Source organism: Sciurus carolinensis, chromosome 7 (genome assembly GCF_902686445.1).
Source record: "Sciurus carolinensis chromosome 7, mSciCar1.2, whole genome shotgun sequence".
In the NCBI taxonomy this organism is placed as follows: domain Eukaryota; kingdom Metazoa; phylum Chordata; class Mammalia; order Rodentia; family Sciuridae; genus Sciurus; species Sciurus carolinensis.
Genome location: NC_062219.1, coordinates 85666154 through 85671128, shown reverse-complemented (window position 1 = coordinate 85671128; position 4975 = coordinate 85666154). Strand labels below are relative to the sequence as shown.

Genomic DNA, 4975 nt, shown 5'->3' with positions numbered 1-4975 from the left:
GAGAGGAAAATCAAATTCCATGCATGTGTGATTTTTGTCAAAATGAAGCCAACTACTACGTAGAACTGTAATGCTCTAAGAAGAAAAAAGAAAGAAAAGCTTTCTAATGCCTTCTTACAAGATTTGTATTGAGCTAAATTTTTTAATATGGTAAGGAGTATAACTAATACTGGTGTTATTCTTCCCATATTCTACAGGTAAGCATGAGGCCCAAGTTTTCAGGACTTGAAAAGAAACCTCTTAAGATCGCATCTATACCAATGTTCAAATCCAGGTCTATCTCGCAGCAAAGTTTGTACTCATATACATAGACAGGATTATGCTTGCATCCCCACAGGGAAACAGTAAGGCTGCCGAGTGTCACAGTGTCATAGAAAGGGATAGATTGCAACCTCCTCTCTTTACTAACTGCATGATTTAAAATAACAGATTAATTTTCCTGAAATTCTTTCATCTCATCTGCACAATAGGGATAATAACGCAAGATTATCTAAGGGAGGGAGGGCATTAAACATAACAAGAAGAAAATAACAAAATAAGGCATAATTCTGATTTATTTCCTGTCTTTATACATGGAAAATAGAGCTTATCAAGAGTTATCTTGGACTGAGCAGCACACCTGAGTGGGCCCTGAGTTGACAGGTACACTGTGCTGCAGGGTCGGTGAGCGAGCGGACTGGCAAGCGAGGGATGCAACCATGATCACCTCAAACGCTGGAATTATTTCTCTTCTGGATGAAGAAGAACCACAGTTGAAGGAATTTGAACTACACAAGTTGAATATAGTTGTCAATGACTTCTGGGCAGAAATTTCTGAGTCTGTAGACAAAATAGAAGTTTTGTTCGAAGATGAAGTTTTCCGGAGTCAGCAATTTGCAGCCTCAGTTCATCTAAAGTGTTTTAGATGCGGGCTTTGGAGGAGTCTCTGAATTACGCTCTTGGAGCAAGTGAACTCTTCAATGTCAACGATAACTCTGAATATGTGGAGACTATTATAGCAAAATACATTGATCACTATACCAAACAATGTGTGGAAAATGCAGATTTGCCTGAAGGAGAAAAAAAACCAATTGACCAGAGGCTGGAAGGCATTGTCAATAAAATGTTCCAGCGATGTCTCGATGATCACAAGTATAAGCAGGTTGTCTGCATCGCTCTGGAGACACGGAGACTAGATGTCTTTGAGAAGACCATACCGGAGTCGAATGATGTCCCAGGAATGCTAGCTTATAGCCTCAAGCTCTGCATGACTTTAATGCAAAATAAACAGTTTCGGAATAAAGTACTAAGAGTTCTAGTTAAAATCTACATGAACTTGGAAAAAATCTGATTTCATCAATGTTTGTCAGTGCTTAATTTTCTTAGATGACCCTCAGACTGTGAGTGATATCTTAGAAAAACTGGTAAAGGAAGACAAACTCCTGATGGCTTATAAGATTTGTTTTGATTTGTATGAAAGTGCTAGCCAGCAGTTTTTGTCACCTGTAATCCAGAATCTTCGAACTGTTGGCACCCCTATTGCTTCTGTGCCTGGATCCACCAATACAGATCTGTTGCAGGATCAGAGAAAGACAGTGACTCGATGGAAACAGAGGAAAAGACAGGTAGTGCGTGTTCAGGAAAGACACCAGTTGCCAGTCCACAGCCCAAGAACCAGACTTTGAAAATGATTAAAATTTTAAGTGGTGAAATGGCTATTGAGTTACATCTGCAGTTCCTAATACAAAATAACAGCACAGACCTCATGATTCTAAAAAACACAAAGGATACAGTATGGAATTCTGTATGTCACACAGCAACTGTCATAGCAAACTCCTTTTTGCACTGTGGGATGACCAGTGACCAGTTTTTGAGAGATAATTTGGGATGGTTGGTCAGAGTCACTAATTGGGCAAAATTTACTGCTACAGCCAGTTTGGGTGTGATTCATAAGGGTCATGAGAAGGAAGCATTACAATTAATGGCAATGTACCTTCCCAAGGACACTTCTCCAGGATCAGCCTATCAGGAAGGTGGAGGTCTCTATGCATTGGGTCTTATTCATGCCAATCATGGTGGCGACATAATTGATTATTTGTTTAATCAGCTGAAGAATGCTAGCAATGATATCATTAGACATGGAGGCACTCTGGGTCTTGGTTTGGCTGCCATGGGAATTGCACGACAAGATGTGTATGATTTGCTAAAAACAACCCTTTATCAGGATGCTGCTGTGATAGGAGAAGCAGCCGGCCTGGCACTAGGTCTGGTTATGTTGGGCTCTAAAAATGCCCAGGCTATTGAGGACAAGGTTGGGTATGCACAAGAAACTCAGCATGAGAAGATTCTACGTGGTCTTGCAGTCGGCATTGCTTTAGTGATGTCTGGGAGGATGGAAGTGGCCGATGCACTCATTGAATCTCTGTAGTGATAAGGACCCAATTCTTTGAAGGTCTGGAATGTATGCTGTCGCCGTGGTTCATTGTGGCTCTGATAACAACAAAGTCATTCGACACCCACTGCATGTTGTTGTAAGCCGTGTTAATGACGATGTCAGGAGGGCAGCAGTGGAATCACTCGGGTTCATTCTATTCAGGACCCCTGAACAGTGTCCGAGTGTTGTTTCTTTGTTGTCAGAGACTTACAACCCTCATGTGTGCTATGGAGCTGCAATGGCCCTGGGGATCTGCTGTGCTGGTACAGGAAACAAGGAAGCAATTAATTTGCTAGAACCAATAACAAATGACCTTGTGAACTATGTGAGACGAGGGGCTCTCATGGCTTCTGCTCTCATCATGATCCAGTAGACTGAAATCACTTGTCCAAAGGTGAATCAGTTCAGACAGCTATATTCCAAAGTCATCAATGATAAGCATGATGATGTCATGGCCAAGTTTGGTGCTATTCTGGTCCAGGGCATACTGGATGCAGGTGGTCATAATGTCACAATCTCTCCATAGTCCAGGACTGGGCACACTCATAGGCCTTCTGTGGTTGGTGTCCTTGTCTTTACCCAGTTCTGGTTCTGGTTTCCTCTTTCACACTTTCTGTCATTGACTTATACCCTAACCTGTGTCACTGACCTTAACAAGGACGTAAAGATGCCAAAAGTTCAATATAAATCCAACTGTAAACCATCCACATTTGCATACCCTGCCCCTCTGGAAGTACCAAAAGAAAAAGAGGAAAGAAAAAGTTTCTACTGCTGTATTATCTATCACTGCCAAAGCTAAAAAGAAGGAAAAAGAAAAGAAAACAAAAAAAGAGGAGAAAATGGAAGTGGATGAGGCAGATAAAAAAGAAGAAAAAGAGAAGAAAAAAGAACCTGAGCCAAACTTCCAGTTTTTGGATAACCCAACTCGAGTGATACCTGCCCAGCTGAAAGTCCTAACCAGGCCAGAGACCTGTAGATACCAGCCTTTCAAACCACTCTCTATTGGAGGCTTCATCATTCTGAAGGACACCAGTGAGGACATTGAAGAGCTAGTGGAACCTGTGGCAGCACCTGGCCCAAAAATTGAGGAAGAGGAGCAAGAGGGAGAACCCCCAGAGCCATTTGAATATATTGATGATTAAGAACAAGAGATCTCAATTGCTCATCTGAGGACAACTCTCCAGGTTCATATTGGAAATGCCTAAATGGAAGTTTTTCTGAGATCTGCTACTCAATGCATGCATCATTGCCTCTGTGCTTACCCGAAGAACCTTGACTCCAGGTCTTTGGTTGAAAAGAAGATGTATGACTATTTAGTGTGCTCTTTCACAGAACTTGGTTTTCAAATAAATATATTAAAATCTCCTGTGGGGGAAAAAAAAGAGTTATCTTAATATCCATTTTAAAACACATTTGCAGTCATTATATTTTGATTCTGTTCTGAGTGTCAATTGAGAAATTAAGAAATGAAAAGTTGAAAATAAGCAAAATACATTTTATTAGAAAATCTAAAGTTAAGAAGAAAAATGTGTATATTATCTTTGTTATTAGGGCTCTGCTCAAACTACTTTAAACAACATGTTCCAGTGGCATTTGCTTTGAGTAATCTAAACAAGAGAGATTTAAAGTGATAAATATTTTACATCTGCTTTAATTTGGCAACCATAGGAAATGTTCTGATTAAAGATATTTACCATTTGACGTGCTTGGTTTGTCCTATTTGGGGATAACTTCAGCTGCAGTCGGAACCTCCAGTGATTGACAACACTTTCCACCACTCCCTCTCTCAACAAAACCAGCTCTGTAACAAACTCCATTGTCTAACCATCCTGCCAGGTGTTGACTGGGGAGTGGCTTGGGCAAGAGAACTCTTTTTAATGAAAGAAGATAAAACATCCTTTCTTCTCTATGGCATATCTGGAACACCTGAAGCCTTTTTTCATTAATAACAAAGCTTTGGAGCAGCCTATATGTTTATTTTCCAGTTAAGTGCCTTGAAAAAGAACAGAAGATGAATTTTTTTCTGTACTCTAGCCAATTACACCTCTCTTCCTCACTCTCATGACCTTCGGTTCACAAATATAGGCTAGTACCATTAAGAGAAGCACAAGTGTGTAATAGCCCAAAGATAGGAAGAATCGAGACCTTGCTTGTCATCAATGGCACCCACACAGGGTAAAACACCCTCAGCGGCATCCTCCTCTGCTCCACGAGGAAGTGAACATGAAGAAGTCCCACTGCACTGGATTTATTCAACCTTTATACAGCATTTTGACAAATTTTAAATAGAGCCTAGTATATCAGGGAAATGAATATTTTTCACCTAAAATCATTCATTCAACAAATATTTATTGCATACCACATAAATGTCAGTATTGTGGTGGCTACTGAGTATACAAGAGTGAACAAAATAAATAGGGTAACTGTCCTCATAGAAACTTGTCATCTGCCAGGGAAGACAGATTGAATAAAGAATCATTAATATGAAAAAAGAAAGTAAAGGAAAGTAAGTACTGTTGAAGACGTTGTAGGATCTTGAACTTTGCAAGCCACAGGAAAGGC

At 40.2% G+C, this 4975-nt stretch overlaps 1 pseudogene; it reads left to right on the top strand.

The window, feature by feature from the left end:
• The first annotated feature begins 698 nt into the window (after positions 1–698).
• Positions 699–3555, top strand: LOC124989161 (26S proteasome non-ATPase regulatory subunit 1-like; annotated as a pseudogene).
• The last annotated feature ends 1420 nt before the right edge of the window (positions 3556–4975 follow it).